The sequence below is a fragment of the Magnolia sinica genome, chromosome 16 (assembly GCF_029962835.1).
Source record: "Magnolia sinica isolate HGM2019 chromosome 16, MsV1, whole genome shotgun sequence".
In the NCBI taxonomy this organism is placed as follows: Eukaryota; Viridiplantae; Streptophyta; class Magnoliopsida; order Magnoliales; family Magnoliaceae; genus Magnolia; species Magnolia sinica.
Genome location: NC_080588.1, coordinates 25,069,658 through 25,087,376, shown reverse-complemented (window position 1 = coordinate 25,087,376; position 17,719 = coordinate 25,069,658).

The following is a 17,719-nucleotide window of genomic DNA, read 5'->3' as shown; positions in this document are numbered from 1 at the left end:
CTTATCGACTTGTCCATTTTTCCCCCAGCAGTGAGCCCCCCTACTTCTTGTGCCGACCTATTGAGGCCGAGAAGTAAGTAGATCAGAACTTGGTCGGGTTATGCATGGACTGGGTCGAGTCGCATAGTCATTAATGCTAGGTGTGATGGCCAACCAAATATCGAAGCATGCCAGCTTGTGGTGATGATGTGTCGGTTCAGTACTCGATGTCACGTGGGCTGTCAAGCCATCATTTCAATGACAGATCAATGAAGGAATGACACATGGCGCTGTACTCGTCGTCGAACTCAAGTGGCGCATGGGGTGACACCATGTGTCGTTCCGGGGCAGCCAAAGAGGCGTTCGTACAACATAAAATTAATGATCTCTTTAAACAAGTGGCACATGGCGTGGCTATATAAGGAAAGCCCTAACCCTTGGGTCATTTCCATTCGCGTCTCAACTTCTTCCCCTTTTTGCTTCCATGTTTCCCTGAGCGCATTTCAACAGCTGTCCTTGCTGCAGCATGATCGAAACTCCACCAATCTCAACTCCGGTGAGCCTCCCTTCCCCCTCCTTTCATTTTTCAATTCATGTCTAGCTCCATGAGCTCGCGGGAGGGGGTTTCCGGTGGTGAAAGTGGGGCGAGTAGCCACCTTCGGGTAATGTCGAACCCACCTTCGCCACTCGTGGTGATGGTGGATGCCACTTTTCGGTATTCATCATTGAGGAGAGCACTAGAGAAGTCTCCAGCACAAAGACCAGCTCTCGCTGCTAGGGTGTTGAACCTGTCTCCCAGGAAGGAATCGACACCTGAAGCATGGGGAATGTACATGCCCCCAGTGACTGAGCAAGTCGTTGAAGTGTGTGATCCGCCTGCTGAAGATGGAGTAGGGGAAGCCGAGGGCGAGGATGATCCGAGGGGGCCAGGGCCTTCAACCTTGGTCGAAGAGGAGCTTGTTCGGATCAGCCTCGAGTATCACATTCCCGAGTAAGTGATCCTTCAGCTTCCTTTGGTGGATGAGCTTCTGGACCGACATCCTTCTGGGGCAGTTGCAAATTTTCAAGTTGCTCTATAATGCGGCCTGTGACTCCCACTCCAAGGAATCGCTCATCGTCTTTTGTCCTGCCTTGGCTTGGCCCCGGGATGATTGACTCCGAATGGGTGGAGGGACTTGTTTGGCTACGCAATCTTATGGGTTGAGCTGGAGCAGCCCGAGCTATCAGCGGATGAGTTCCTCCGCTTATATCAAGTAAAACCGAACCCCCTTTAGCCTGGCTGGTATTATTTCTCTGCATGGCCAAATACCGGCGAGGCTTTGATAATCGATCCCGCTTTATCCAACAAGCATTGGAGGGATAAGTGGTTCTAGGCTCTTTTTTTTTTACACACGCACACACACCCCACACACACTCACACCTTAGTAGGATTTCACCACCTGGATACTCGAACCCTTGATCGGGTGTTGAAACTCCTAAGAGTCTACCACCAGAGCAAGAGTAAGGATCTGGGAGACGGCCAACCCATCATCGATTCAGTCTCTCGTTTCCCTGAGCTTTCTTCGAGCCAGGTGAGTGTAGTGGTAATTCTCGTTTCCATTGATCGGCTTTCATCTTCTAACTCTGTGTAACGCCCTGAATTTTGAGGGTCGAGCAAAGCTCAACTCCTGAGATCCAACACATCACTTATGCAACATAGATAGTAATGTTTAAATGTTGTCCATATTAGAGCATTAAACATGAGAGAGATTATACTAAATCAGCATATCATACTCCAAAGTTAATGTAATTAAGCAAGTGGAAGACTGAAATTGATATATAAAGCATATACGTGTTTCACAACCTCCAGAGTATGAGTATATTACCGGGCTTAATATATACATGTTTGTTCTAAAATATACAAAATGTCAAAATATAAGTGTCCGACTAATCTATATAACCCTGTGATCCCGTCAAATCAGCACGAGGTCTACATAGACCCGCTTGACAGCTGAACATAGGAGAATTCCTCCTTGTCTATGAAATCCAAATCAGTGGCATGGACTTCGTTGACACATGCATCTACAATAAAGTCTGGTTGGTGTTTTAAAACACTGTCCCAGAGTGGGAGTGAGTGATCAACTCAATGGTACTATAAGGCAAAGGTTAACATGTTATCAATTCAGTCAAGCAGTAATGATAAAGCAGTGCAACAATAGTATCCTAAGTACTCTTGTTAATGCAGGGATGGTATGCTGTAATGATGCATGCCCTCGCATGAAGCTCCCTCACTAGCGACTCCGTCAACTATTTGCGCATGACAAACTCCCTAAACGTGCCTTTCCACGCCAAAGCACATGTAATGCGGTGCATGGTTGTGTTAGCCAAGTACTTAATTAGGCTTATTCATACAGTAGATTCGGGAAACAAAGGTACCTCTCTCTTCATCATTGACCCAAATGGGGATCCATCTAGGGTCGTCAAGCTTAGTTAATCACATATAATAGGCAAGTTGTAGGGCATCACCCCTAATGAAAGCAGTGGATAGGAAAATTCAAGAGTTTATACATGAGGTCACTACGAGGAGGCTCGTCACCTCAGCGTAGCCGACAGCTCGAATACAGTGTCTCATACCACCATATTTGGCTCACAAGTTTGGGTTACTCCTGGTCACTACGGGGAGGCTCGTCACCCCAGCGTAGGCCAACAGCTCGACCACGGTGGCTCATACCACCATGCCCGGCTCATGAGTCTTAGCGAATCATGTTACCATAGTTGAAACGGGTCTTTACATTGGTAAATGATACCATAGAGTCAAGCAGTAATGTCTATACATGGTAAACACACAATAGGCCAATCGGGTTATTTGACAAGTTCAACTAGTATGGGCGCACGCCGACTTAATTGACATGGAGTGCACAAGTACTCCACGTGGCCTAACCACTGTTGATAATCGTCGTACGACCCAGATTCATCAAACATATCTATTGTGGTGAAGCTAGTTCGGTCACTCAAACAGAAATCATTACCGATTGCCTGGACCACATTGTAGTCCCAATCTTACTCAGATATAGCACGTGAATACATGTAATAATCATATAAGCATTTAACGAACAATCCAAATACAACACTCATTTGAGCATTTTATCAATACATTGAACATATCACCAAGCACTTACATTCTATTCATAAATTGCGTAGCAAAATTAAGAGTACGTAAAGGAAACTACACATATGGATAAGGTAAATTGAGAATCTCATCTCAATACCCTTATTAAATACAAGTCATTAATAACTTCTCATTCAGACATTTTATCAAACACTTAAACTACACCTTACTAAATACATAGACTACATTAGTTACGACATGCACTATAGTAATTCATTGCACAACATCGGTTATAAATAATATAACAGACATGGATCTTAGATTAGAAATCATGATGAGCACAAATCAGGATTTCACACTCATTCAAACATTTCAACAAACACATGGAATGCATCTTATATTCAACATAGTTTACACATGTATAATTTATCAAAAACGTCGTAACTAAGATCATATGGTAGCAATCAAGTCAGACATAAATCATTGCTGACATTGAAAGCCTTGAAAACTTATAACATTCACACACATAAGCACATTCAATCAATCACCACAACTCCAGGAATTATAATGGTTTGCTTGTGTGTACACCAACTGTTAGAAAACAACCACACAACTACACTCATAATATCCACTCCCTCGGGATATTAGCGTTCACTATGAAAAAGGTTTTCCAAGGTTCACCTTAAAACCTTCACAATTATGTCTTTAGTTGGGCTTACATAATTACAAAAACCCCACACTTTGAGATTTTCTGGATTACCTCAGACAAAACCAAAAAGAGATTTTTCCCAGCACAACCTCACAAACCAAACCACAAAAGATACAAAATGTAAATGTATTTATCTAAAATTTTTCCTTTTGAAGAAGCCTGGTAGAACCAATCCGATGTAGATGAAGATGTTCAATGTCCAGTCTTATAGATGAAAATATTCTAGTTCTAAATAATGAAATGATTTTTAATTAAATCAACCTGGGGTAGCTTGATTTGATTTTGATCTCAAGAAAGGGAAAAACACAAATCCCTTCTTAAAGTAAGATTGGAATAAAGATCACAAAATCAAATTACAAAAGCTAATTAAAGAGAATCTAAAATGAGCACAATATAGCTTAATAAATTCACAAACTTATCTCTCAAAGTGGTGTCTTGATTTAGCTTTCAATGAATAGAAAAACTTTGAAATTCGTGCTCTATTTATAGGTGAAAATACTATTCACTCGACTGGTCTAAGGGTCAGTTCGACTGGTCGAAGGACTAACAAAATTTCAAATTTTATGGTGCGATAAGATAAGGTCGTTACTCGACTGGTCGAGCAATGCACTTGACTGGTCAAGCAGGACCAGAAAAGCTTACTTGACTTTGAGTCGAGCCTGCACGACCGGTCGATCACTGTTCACTTGACTGGTAGAGCAGTTTCCAGGACTGGTCGAGAGTCCAATAGAAAATTCTCAAAATTCACAACAAACCTTGGACTGGTCGAGAAAACTCTTAGACTGGTTGAGCCAGTACTTGAACTAGTCGAACAATGACTAAGACTAGTCGAGAAAATGACCTATAAACTTATGAAATGACCCACATAAAATATGCAATGAATACGACACAACCTATGGTCAATCTAGGGTCATCCATACCTTGTTTGTGAGTTGGGACAATTAAAACATCATTTGCTTTAGAACCTTGATACTTTGTGATACAAGAAGCTTGAATTCAATATCTTGAACTTGAACTTGAGTTACGCTTGAGTTCTTGAGTCTTTAGTATATAGTATGAACTTCAACCTTGAACTTGAGTTCTTGAACCTTAGTTCTTGAATTTGAGCTTGAAACCATGAACTTCAACAAACTTCTCTTCAACTTGAAAATGCAGGCAAGTTCGACGAAGATGCAGACAACTTTGTAATGTACACACCTGATCAATTCAACTCAAAGCATGATACAAATTCTAAATGGTTTGGCACAACAAAATTTGACAACTCTATGGGTGCTAGATTTATAGCATTTACAAGCTTCCCCTTTGTCAAATTTGTGACAAAACCAAATAAAGAATCATGCACTAGTTATACACACAATAAAGAATCATGCACTTCAATTTAAGCAATTAATGATCAAATAGTCTCGACTCCCCCTCATTCCATTACTCCCCCTCAATCTAGGAGAGGTGATTTGTAGAACCTTTAAAAAAAAATCCCATACTCCATACTCCATATTCCACAATCACATAATCATCTCCACAATTTCTCCCCCCTTTTGTCACAATATGATAAAGGAAAGACATATAAAGATAAGAGAAGTAAATGAAAAAAGAAAGGAAAGAGCATCACCATGATAAACATAATATCAACTTAAGGCATAATATCATGTCTACATATCAAAAAGTGAAAGACCAAGAAATATCCCAACACACAAAGAGTAGAAAGCATTAATACATGTCCAGAATAATATAAAAACCTAATCAGATCCAGATGATGGATCAAGAATAGAAGGATCTATCTGATGTAGTCCCTTGTTAATGCACCCAAGATATTTGCGCATGTATTTGAATTGACTTTCCTGGGATACATGCAGACCCTCTACTTTCTCCTCAAGGGATCGCAATTGCTCATCAAAGTTAAAAGGCTGAAAGTCAGGATTAGTCGCATATTCTGACTCATCAATATCATCAAACAAGTCATCCATATTAATATCATCAGGAGGCAAAACATCCTCCTCTTCAGTTGCTTCAGTAGCTCCTCTAGCACCCACATCAACTTGGTTAGGAGCTAACATTAGATTCATCTTATTAATGTTTGAGTTGTTGAAGGAAGATGGTTAATGGGAGCTTCTCCAACAGGCATAGCCACAAGACTATGGGTGGCTAAGGTAGTCATAACATAGGCAAATGGAATATCACTATGACCTGGATGGAGACAAAATTGAATGATAATGTAACAGATAAGAGATGAAAGACATAAAGGAACACCAGTAACAATAGAGAGAAGGATGCGAGCCATGAAAGTAGTTAGCTCAGTTTTATTACCAGACCTAGGATACATATTAGAGATGAAAATATGATGAAAAATCCTGTATCTGGGTAACATAAATGTGGAACTGAGCCCATTCCTGAAATTCCATTCCGCATTCATGTTGCATAATACTCTAGTAAGCATTCGTTTTTCTGATTCAGATGGTTTTCCACTAAAGTAGAAATAGAAATTCCGTCATCATTAACTTGAAGATCCATGAAGATATTAAGTGACGGTTTACATCAATAGGACTTTCTCTTGTTGTAGTAAAAGTTAAATTCTCAGTAGAAAAGTCACTTATACATGCAAACATAGCCTGCACAATGGAACGGTATGCAGGACCGCCCCAATTTAATATGTTAGCTCATCCTACAGTTTGAAGGAGAGGAACAGTGCCGAATGGTTCCAAATAATTTGAGTTAATAGTATGTTTAACAATCACGTTGCGGAGATGTATATCCCGCACATATTCGGGATCTTCTTCAGGTGAACGAAGATAACACACCGTGATTGAAGTGGAACGAGAAGAAGACGGACCACAAGAGGATCTCTTCTTATTTCTACCTTCCATAGCAACAAGAAATACAAGAAATACAAGAAATGTAAGAAAGGTAAGATGAGTTTCAAGTAAATCAGATTTTATGCTAGAAACCCCAATAAACCACCAAAGACCTTGAAATAAACAACAAAATCAAGGAAATGGAAGTGTAAAGAACCTAAATCCACAAGGAAAATGAAAAAGATGTACTAACCATGAAGGAATCGAATGTGGGTTCGACCGGTCGTGGTAGGGCTGGTTGGGGAAGATGAACAAATGAAGAAAAAGTGCTTTTTGCACAATAAAAAGCTCCAAACTCGAGTGGCTTGTCTAGTCGAGTAGATACTCGACTGGTCGTGCCACGACTGGTCGAGCGTGTACTCGACTGGTCGTGCACCTCATAAATTTTACATTTTCCACTATTTTTGATATTTAAAAATTTATAAAAAATAAATAAAATAAAAACATGCAATATAGTACAAATAAACACAAGCAGTTCAGTTCATATTGCACATACCCATATCTAATTTTAATTTAGCAAACCTGTTTCTGTCAAGCATTTTTGTAAAGATGTCTATAAGTTGATTTTCAGTCTGAATATAATCCAAGGAAATAATTTTATCTTCTATTAATTCAAGAATACAATGATATCTAATGTCAATATGCTTAGTTCGTGAATGCTTAATTGGATTTTTAGAAATGTTAATTGCGTTAGAATTGTCGTAATACAACACCATAGAATCTTATGCAAATCCATAATCACTTAACATTCTTTTCATCCACATAAGCTAGGTGCATGCATTACCGGTTGCAATATATTCAGCCTAAGCTGTGGAAAGTTATACGGAACTCTGTTTCTTACTATGCCATGAAACCAGACAGTTCCCGACATAAAAACATCCACCGTTGGTAGACTTGCGGTCATCAATATTACCAGCCCAATCAGCATCCGAATAACTGGCTAATTGAATATTAGTATCATGAGGATCCAAAGGCCGAGTTTGGCCGAACTTGCAACATATCTCAAAATGCGCTTTACAGCAATCAGGTGGGACTCTTTAGGGTCCGATTGATCTCTAGCACAGATTCCTACGTTGAATGCAATATCAGGTCGGCTCGCAGTTAAATATAATAAACTAACTATCATGCTACGATACAACTTAGGATCTGCACTTTTACCTGTCGAATCCTTAGAGAGTTTAAGTGTTATACTCTTAGGAGTATCAAAATTTTTATCGCTATCAAAACTAAACTTTTTCACCAAGTTTAGAGTGTATTTGGTTTGAGAGATAAATAATTCATCAGCAAGCTGTTTTACTTGCAAACCTAAGAAATAATTCAATTCTCCAACCATGCTCATTTCAAATTTGGACTTCATTAAATCTGCAAACTTAACAGTCATGTTAGAACAGGTAGATCCATAGATAATGTCATTAACATATATCTGTACTATCAGTATGTGATCATTATGTTTCTTTACAAAAAGTGTTTTTATCAACACTCCCCATTATAAAGTTATGATTTAGTAAAAACTTAGTCAATTTCTCGTATCATGCCTTGAGAGCTTGTTATAATCCATAGAGTGCCTTTTTCAGGTGATAAACATGATAAGTATGCTTAGGGTCTTGAAAACCCTTAGGCAGTTCAAAATATATTTCTTCATGTAAATCACCATTTAAGAATGCACTCTTAATATCCATTTAATAAATTTTGAATTTTTTATAACAAACAATGGATATAAACAGTTTGATAGATTCAAGACGAGCTACTGGGGCAAAGGTTTCATCATAATTGATGCCTTTTATTTGAGTGTACTCTTGTACAACCAGTCTAGCCTTGTTTCTTATAATATTACCAAGTTCATCAGACTTATTTTTAAAGATCCATTTAGTTCCAATAATGTGTTTATCATTAGGTCTAGTAACTAAGTACCATACATCATTCCTTACGAATTGATTAAGTTCTTCTTGCTTGCTACTATCCAGTTTTCATCAGCAAGCACTTCTTTTACGTTGGTTGGCTCAATCTGGGATGTGAAGCACATATAATTACAAATATTTTCTAATTGTCTATGAGTGTGCACACTAGTGAGAGGGTTCCCAAGAATTTCATCAGTTGGATGGTCTTTAACTGACCGCAGTTCAGTGTCATTTTCACTAGATGAAGAGTCTAGTTTATCAAATAAAGAGATTTCATCATCTTTTGAACTTGAGACAGGTGTATTCAAGTGATCATCTATAACAACATTAATGGACTCCTAAATTACACTAGTCCTCTTGTTGAGAACACAATACGCTCGACTATTTAGCACATATCTTAGGAAAATACCATCGTCACTCTTAGTGTCGAATTTTTCTAGATTTTTTTGGTCACGCAAAATGTAGCACTTGTTGCCAAAAACTTGAAAGTATTTGACAGTAGGCTTCTTATTGAACAATAGTTCATAAGCAGTCTTATTATTAGACTTTCTAGTATAAACACAGTTAATAATCTAACAAGCCGTGTTCACTGCTTTAGCTCAAAGATTTTTAGGAAGTTTCACAGTTTTTAACATTACATTAGCCATTTCTTGAAGTAGTCGATTTTTCCTTTCATCTATCCCATTTTGTTGAGGTGTCTTGGGTGCAGAATACTCATGCGATATTCCATGATCGCTACAGAACTTCTCAAAACTGCTGTTATCAAATTCGGAACCATGATCACTACGGATTTTAGAGACATGTGATTCCTTCTCAGTTTGGATACGCTTGAGTACCTTTTCCACTTCATTGAGAGTTTCAGATTTCTCTCTCATGAAAACTACCCATGTATATCTGGTAAAGTAATCTACTATAATCAGAATATGTTTCTTACTGCCTCGACTTTTTGTTCTAGTTGGTCCAACGAGATCCATGTGGAGGAGTTCAAGGGGTTTGGATGTGGCATTGGAGTTCACTTTCTTGTAAGCACTCTTATTTTGTTTTTCAATCTGACATTTGCCACAGATTTTATCCAATTTCTTAATCTTGGGTAGACCTCTTATTACTTCATCTTTGCTCAATCTATAAAGACTACGGTAGTGTACATGTCCTAGGCGTTTATACCATAGTTTGGTCTCATCGGTTTGGACCATGTAACACGATAACTTAGACGAGCTTGAATCACTGACTATATAGCAGTTCTCATATGTTCTGCTCCCAGTTAATATCACAGAACCATTCTCATTAGAAATTTCACACACTAGGTTGGTGAATTTTACGTTATGTTTATTATAACAAATTTGAGAAATGCTTAAGACATTATGCTTAAGGCTCTCTACAAACAGAACATTCTCAAATGGAGGAAGAATAAAGAGTTGAACCATACCTTGGCCAACAATTTTGCAGTTGCTACCATCACCAAATGTGACTGAGCCATCAGTCATATCTTTGAGATTGGTGAACAAATCTTTGTCATCTGTCATGTGTCTAGAGCGACCACTGTCGAGGTACCATTTTGATTGACTCGTAGCCTTGAAAGCGGTGTGGGCAACCAGACAAACAACCTTTGGGAACCATTTCATTACAGTTTTGGGTTTTGGAGTATAATTGGTTTTTCTTTGCTTGTAGTTATTGTATATTCTACCATTCAAGTTAGATTTTAAAAGCTCCTTGAGTAAATCTATAATTTTCTCAGCTAAGGGGTTATGATTCTGATTTCTATAATTGATATGTTTGATTTTAGCTTTCATAGCCTGAAAATTTTTAGGATTTTTGAAAGTATTTTGATTCAGACTTTTTCCTTTTGAGTTAGAGGACTCCCCTTTAACAAATTTTGGAGGAGTGTTCTTATATTTAGGAGGCGTATACTTATTGTCGCAAAGACTAGATCTATCGCCACATTTCCTTGATCCGCTTAACAATTTTTCTAATTTAGGATCACTCTAGGCATACCTCCAAGTATCCTTCATACTCAAGAGAGAAGAGACTTCTAGTTTCAGGTTTTCATTTTCAGATTTTAGGTTTTTAACTTGGGAAGTTTTGAAATCTAAATCACACTTGGTTTTTTTAAAACAATCTGAAAGGTGTGATTTTTCTAAAACTAGATTATCAAAATTTTCTTTTAGTTTCAAAAACCTTTCATTTTGAAGTTTTAGTTTTATAGCTATCTTGTAACTTTCCCTATATAGGGCATCATAAGCATCTTGTAAATTCTCATCATTTTTAGGATCACTTCTCAGATTTTCATCACAAGTTGAATCACAACTGTCTGAGTAAGTGACTTTGGCTAGAGTCATTATGGCTTTAACCTCATTAGCAGACTCGGGTTCAGAATCTTCTGACTCAGAAGAGACTTTAAAGTAAGACGATTCATCTCATGTAGCCAACATGCCTTTCTTTTTAGATTTGTCTCTCTTTGGACATTTGTTTACCAGATGCCTGTATTCATGGAAGTTCAAACATTAGCTATTTTTAATAAATTTCCAAGTTTTAGATCTAATCCTTTTCTTTTCAGAAGGTTTTTGAAAATCTACCCTCTTTTTACTTTTAAAATTTTTATAAAACTTCTTGGCTAATAATGTCATATCATCTTCAAAATTTTTACAATTAGAATTATTAGCTTTATCATGAGAAATATTTTTAGAAGACTTAAGGGTGATGGACTTACCTTTAGGAGCCTTAAAGTTTAACTCGTAGGTTTGTAAAGAACCAACCAGCTCTTCAACCCTCATATTATTCGTATCACGAAGTTTCTAGATCGCAGTCACCTTAGAATTGAGCCTATCAAGCAATGAGCGTAGTATCTTTGCACAGACTTTACTTTCTGGGATACTATCACCAAGACCCCACATAGAGTTGATTATGTCATTTAACTTAGTATAGAAGTCTATGAAAGTTTTACTTTCTTCCATATGTATCTCCTCAAACTGATTGGTGAGGATTTGAAGTTTAGATTTCTTGACAATAGTCGTACCCTCGTGTGTCATTTCTAGAATGTTGCAGGCTTGCTTGCGGTATCACAAGATATAATTTTTTTGAATTCATCCAGTGATAGTGCACAAGTGATTGTATTTAAAGCCTTTGCATTGGCACAACTCTCATTTTTCTAAAGTGTGGTCCAAGAAATATAAGGTGTAACCTTCATAGTTTTGGATCCATCGGTACAGTCACTTCGGTGGTAGGAGGGCTCCATCTAGTCACTGTGGCGTGCCACACGCTCTCATATATGGACCTTAAAAAGATCCTCATTCTTTCTTTTCAATATGCATAATTTGAGCCATCAAAAGGTGGAGGCCTAGTAATTGAAAGGCTATTAAAATTTGACATCTTATAAGCTCAAATCGGTTAGCTCAGGAAATGAATCCAAATAAAAAGAGCTATTAGGCTTTGATACCACTTGAAAAGGCCGAGCTATACGTCTTAGAGGGGGGGTGAATAGGACTATGCCAAATTAAAAAATAAATGCAGAATTTAAAGAATGATATCATAATTAAATAATAAAGAAGCACAAGTAAATTACAACCTCAAAAATACTAGTCTTGAGAGGTTGATACAGACTTAGTTATAAGGACAACCTAACATCAAAAACCAAAGGCTTACAGTAGGACAACCTTACTAGAACGTTTGTAAGTATAAAAAACCCAAACCAATAAAGAGGCAAAAGAAATATCAAAGGAAATAAACTAAGTTATTACAACATTCCCACAAGTGTTGAAAATAAATTCCAACATTCACCACAAATGCTCAAAGTAAATTACAACATTTACACACATAAGCACATTCAATCATCCACCAAAACTCCAGGAATTATAATAGTTCTCTTGTGTGTACTCCAATTGTTAGAAAATAGCCACACAACTACTCCACTCATAATATCCACTCCCTCAGAATATTAGCGTTCACTATGAAAAAAGGTTTTCCAAGGTTCACCTTAAAACTTTCACAATTATGTCTTTAGTTGGGCTTACACAATTACAAAAACCCCACACTTTGAGATTTTCTGGATTACCTTAGACAAACTAAAATGAGATTTTTCTTGCACAACCTCACAAACCAAAAATGATATACAACATATAAATGATACTTATCTGGAAATTCTCCTTTTGAAGAAGCCCGGTAAAACCAATCTAATATAGATGAAGATGTTCAATGTCCAGTCTCATAGATGAAAATGTTTTAGTTGTAAATGATTTTTAATTAAATCAACCTGGGCTAGCTTGATTTGATTTTGATCTCAAGAAAGGGAAAAACACAAATCCCTTCTTAATATAAGATTAGAATAAAGATTACAAAATCAAATTACAAAAGCTAACTAAAGAGAATCTAAAATGAGCACAGAATAGCTTAATAAATTCACAAACTTATCTCTCGAGTGATGTCTTGATTTAACTTTCAATGAATGAAAAAAACTCAAATTCGTGCTCTATTTATAGGTGAAAATACTATTCACTCGATCGGTCTAAGGGTCGGTTTGACTAGTCAAAGGACTAACAAAATTTTAAATTTCTAGCACGATAAGATAAGATTGTTACTCATTGGTTGAGCAATGCACTCGACTGGTCAAACCAAAAGCTTGTTGGACTTTGAGTCAAGCACGCCGACCGGTCGAACACTATTCACTCGACTTGTTGAGTCGAGAGTCCAATAGAAAATTCTGAAAATTCACAACATACCTTGGATTGGTCGAGAAAACTCTTAGACTGGTCAGCCGATACTTAGACTAGTCGAACAAGGACTAAGACTAGTCGAGAAAATGACATACAAACTTATGAAATGACCCACATATAAGATGCAATGAATATGACTCAAACTATGATAATTTTAGGGTCATCCATACCTTGTTTATTAGATGGAACAATTGAAACATCATTTGCTTCAGAACCTTCATTCTTTGTGATACGTGAAGCTTGAATTCGATCTCTTGAACTTGAGCTTGAGTTACACTTGAGTTCTCGAGTCTTTAGCGTACAGTATTTGAACTTCAAACTTGAACTTGAGTTCTTGAATCTTAGTTCTTGAATTTGAGCTTGAAACCATGAACTTCAACAAACTTCTCTTCAACTTGAAAATGAGGCAAGTTCGATGAAGAAGCAAACAACTTTGCAATGTACAAACCTGATCAATTCAACTCAAAGCATGATACAAATTCTAAATGGTTTGGCATAATAAAATTTGACAACTCTTCAGGTGTTAGATTTACACTATAGAATTTACAATCTCCCTCTTTGTCAAATTTGTGACAAAACCAAATAAAGAATCATGCACCAGTTATACACACAATAATGAATCATGCACCATATGAGCAACAAATGATCAACAATCACGTCTCCCCCTCATTCCATCTGGGCCATTCGTTGCTCATACGACGGTGCTGAGAGGTCTAGGGCTTTAAGAAAAGGTCATATATAGCAAAAGAGCTGATACTCCAACCCTTACAGCTGCACCTGAGAAAGAACCGACCATTTTCTTCCTCCATCGAACCCACCAACCAATCCTCCATGGAGCTTCGAAATCTATGATCTAGAAGCATTGTGAGACCCATCAAGCTGTCCAATGGCTTTGTTATGAGGAGATAGACTCCCATTCGAGATCCACCATTAGAGGAGCCCATCTTCCTCGACGGTCCTTCTTCATTCGATGGTGTTGCTGGTGCCGCTGGACCAAGTCCAGGATCACTTCAGCCATCCACAAAAGGAATGGAGAAGAAGCAGGGGAAAGGAGAAGGAATGGAGAAGAAGAAAGAGGGAGAGAGAGTGCAGCCTACACTAGGCCGACTCATGGGACGTGCAACCTAAGTTTGGGCCGAGTCTAGGATTGCTCTGCCCATTCTAAAAAAAGAGAGATAGAGAAGGATGAATGAGAGAGAAGAGGGTCGATTGCAGTGGGTCTGATAAGGCCATGCATTGACCGTCGAGTTGCGTTTGAATCAACTCGGTCCAGACCCTTGTTGGACCTTTAGTAGATGAAAAGAGGAAGCAGGAGAAGAAAGAAAATAAATGAAAGAGAAGATGAAGAAGAAAATCAGTAGCGAGAGAGAGAGAGAGAGAGAGAGAGAGAGAGAGAGAGAGAGAGAGAGAGAGAGAGAGAAATGAAAAAATACTCTAGCTCGACTTGAGCTGAGTCGTTGACACACTGTGTCGACTCAGCCAGGTTGAGACTGGGCGGTGGACAATCTCAGTCCTTGTTGGACATGGCAGGGAAGAAAAAGAAGGAAGGAAAAATGAGTAAGAAGTGAGGAAGAAGAAAAATATAAAGAAGAAGAGAAGAAGGAGAGGGGGTATCGTCCGTCGCACCGACTCGGCCCGACCGAGTCACTGGACCCATGCATGGACTGCTGTTGAGTCCAGACTGAGTTGGGCCTACTTCAGGTTAGCTGGACATGTTGGCAGAAGGATTGACTCTCTATAGGTTAACACTTGGGTTTTTGGGAAATGAGTCATATACTCGGGTCCTGAAAACATGGGGCGTTATAAGTTCCTTGGCCTAAGCTCCTTTGGCTTTCTCGAGTTTAGTTCGGAGATGATGTTTGATAATCTTGTTGACGGCCTCGACTTGCCTATTTACTTGTGGATGCCATGGTGATGAGTATATGTTGTAGATCCCGAGATTCCTCCACATCTCTTGGTATTGCTTACTGTCACACTGCATTCCGTTTTCGAAGACGATAGTTTGAGGTACCCCAAAGCGACATATAATATTTTTCCAAACGAAGTCTGGAATTTTTTATTCGGTTATCTTGGCCAATGGCTCTGCCTCTGCCCATTTGGTGAAATAATCCACAATAACAATGGTGAACTTAGTCTGACCTTGTCCCATGGGGAATGGCCCGATAATGTCAATCCCCCACTGAGCGAACGACCACGGGCAGGCCATAGGGGTAAGTTCCTCTGGTGGTTGTTACAGAACGGTTGCGAACCTCTAGCATTTATCATATCTCTGGACGAGCTTCCGTGCGTTATGTTGGATGGTCGGCCAGTAGTAACCCTACCAGATGACATTGTGAGCCAACGACCGTCCTCTGGAGTGGTTACCACAGATGCTTTCATGAATTTCTCTTAGGACATATTCTGCTTCTTCGGGTCGCAGACATCTTAAGTATGATAGTTAAAAACCTTTCTTATAAAGCGTGCCATTGAGCATGGTATATTAGGCAGCCTTAATCTTTAGTTGTCGTGCTTCTGCTCGGTCCTCGGGCAATTCGTCAGTTTCGAGATAGCAGATGATTGAGTTCCCCCCTGTTTGTTTTGAGTTAATCGGAAGAATGGTTGGGATATCTGCTTCGTTGATGCTCGGTTTATCCAAGAATTAGATGGGGATAGATCTGGGGATTTTATCTTCGTCCATTGTAGCGAGCTTTGTTAGCATATCAGCTTTGGAAATCTCGGCCCGCGGGATCAGGGTGACGCTGCAGTGTTGGAAACCACCGATCAATTCCTTGACCTTATGAAGGTAAGCTTTCAGGCATTCTTTTTTGGTTTGGTAGAAGTTGACTATTTGGTTAACAACCAATTGCGAGTCATTGAAAATGTCAAGGTAGCTAACCCCCATATTTGCTGCCAACTACAGTCCGATGAGCAAGGCCTCGTTTCTGTTGTGTTGTTGGAGGATTGGAATCTAAATCTTAAGGCATACTGCATGTGCATGTGGTCAAGAGTTTCCAAGATGACCCCTGCCCTGCTTGCCTTAGAGTTGGAGGAGCCATCAACATAGAGCCTCTAATGGGGAGGGTCGGGACAAAGTTGGGAGTCAGATGACACCAGGTCACGCTGGCCTTCCAACCCTTCCAATTCGGATAGGTCGGAAGTAGGTCGTTCATCGATTGTAAGTTGCTCGGATTGTTGTGTGACCTTAACGATGAAGTCGACAACTGCCCTTTGATTGCAGTTCTCAGCTTATAACCGATGTCAAACTCACTCAGTTCAATTACCCACTTGGTGAGATGACTTGAGGCTTCCGATTTTTGTAGCACTTGCCACAATGGTTGGTCGGTTAAGATAATAATTGAATGGGCTTGGAAGTATGGTTGTAGGCATCGGGAGGAAATGATCAAAGCCAGGGCCACTTTTTCTAAGGTCGGATATCTTGTCTCTACTGGAACAAGTGCTTTGCTGATGTAGTAAACTGGGAGTTGTTTGGCTTCATGTTCCCGAATCAATGTCAAGCTGATTGCTGCATCAGATACTGCTAAGTACAGTAGTAGCATTTCTCCTGGCTCAGGTTTGGAGAGTAAAGGGGGTGATCCTAAGTAAATTTTGAGCTACTGGAAGGCTGTTTTACACTCTTCGGTCCAGTTCACTATCTGCCTTCCTTTTAATTATTTAGAAAAGGGGAGGCATTTGTCTGTAGCTCGGGACACGAAGCAATTAAGTGCGGCAACGCTTTCGGTCAGCCTTTGGATATCCTTGATTGTCTTTAGAGATTGCATATTAAGCAGCGCTTTGATTTTCTCAGAATTTACTTCGATCCCTCGCTGACTAACCAAGAAAGCGAGGAACTTCCCTGAGCTTACGCCGAATGTGCACTTGCTCGAATTTAGTTTCATTCAGTATTTCTGAAGGATGAGGAATATTTCCTCAAGGTTGGCCATATAGTCCGTAGCTTTAACGCTTTTGACGAACATGTCAACAATATACACTTCCATTGTTCGCCCCATTTGGTGAGCGAATATTTTATTGACCAATCTTTGATAGGTCGCTCCTGTGTTCTTCAAACCAGAGGGCATCACCTAGTAATAGTAAAGACCTTTGTCAGTGACAAAGGTGGTTTTAGATTTATCCCCTGGGTACATTACAATCTGATTATACCCTGAATATGTGTCCATAAAACTAAGGAGTTCATGCCTCGCAGTACTGTCGACCAACTAGTCGATCCTGGGAAGAGGGAAGCTATCTTTTAAGTAGGCTTTATTTAGGTCTGTGTAGTCTACACAAACTCATGATTTCCCATTAGCCTTTTTGACCAGTACAATATTGGCTACCCAATCAGGGTAGTAGACTTCTATAACGCCCCAACTTTCAGAACCCGAGTATACAACTTGTTTCTCGAAAACTCAGGTGTTAATGATCAAACCAGTGGCAATAATAGAAAAATCAAAGCACGATGGTGAAACCAAGCATGGATAAAGCCATAAAACCAATTAGTAATATCCTGGTCCACT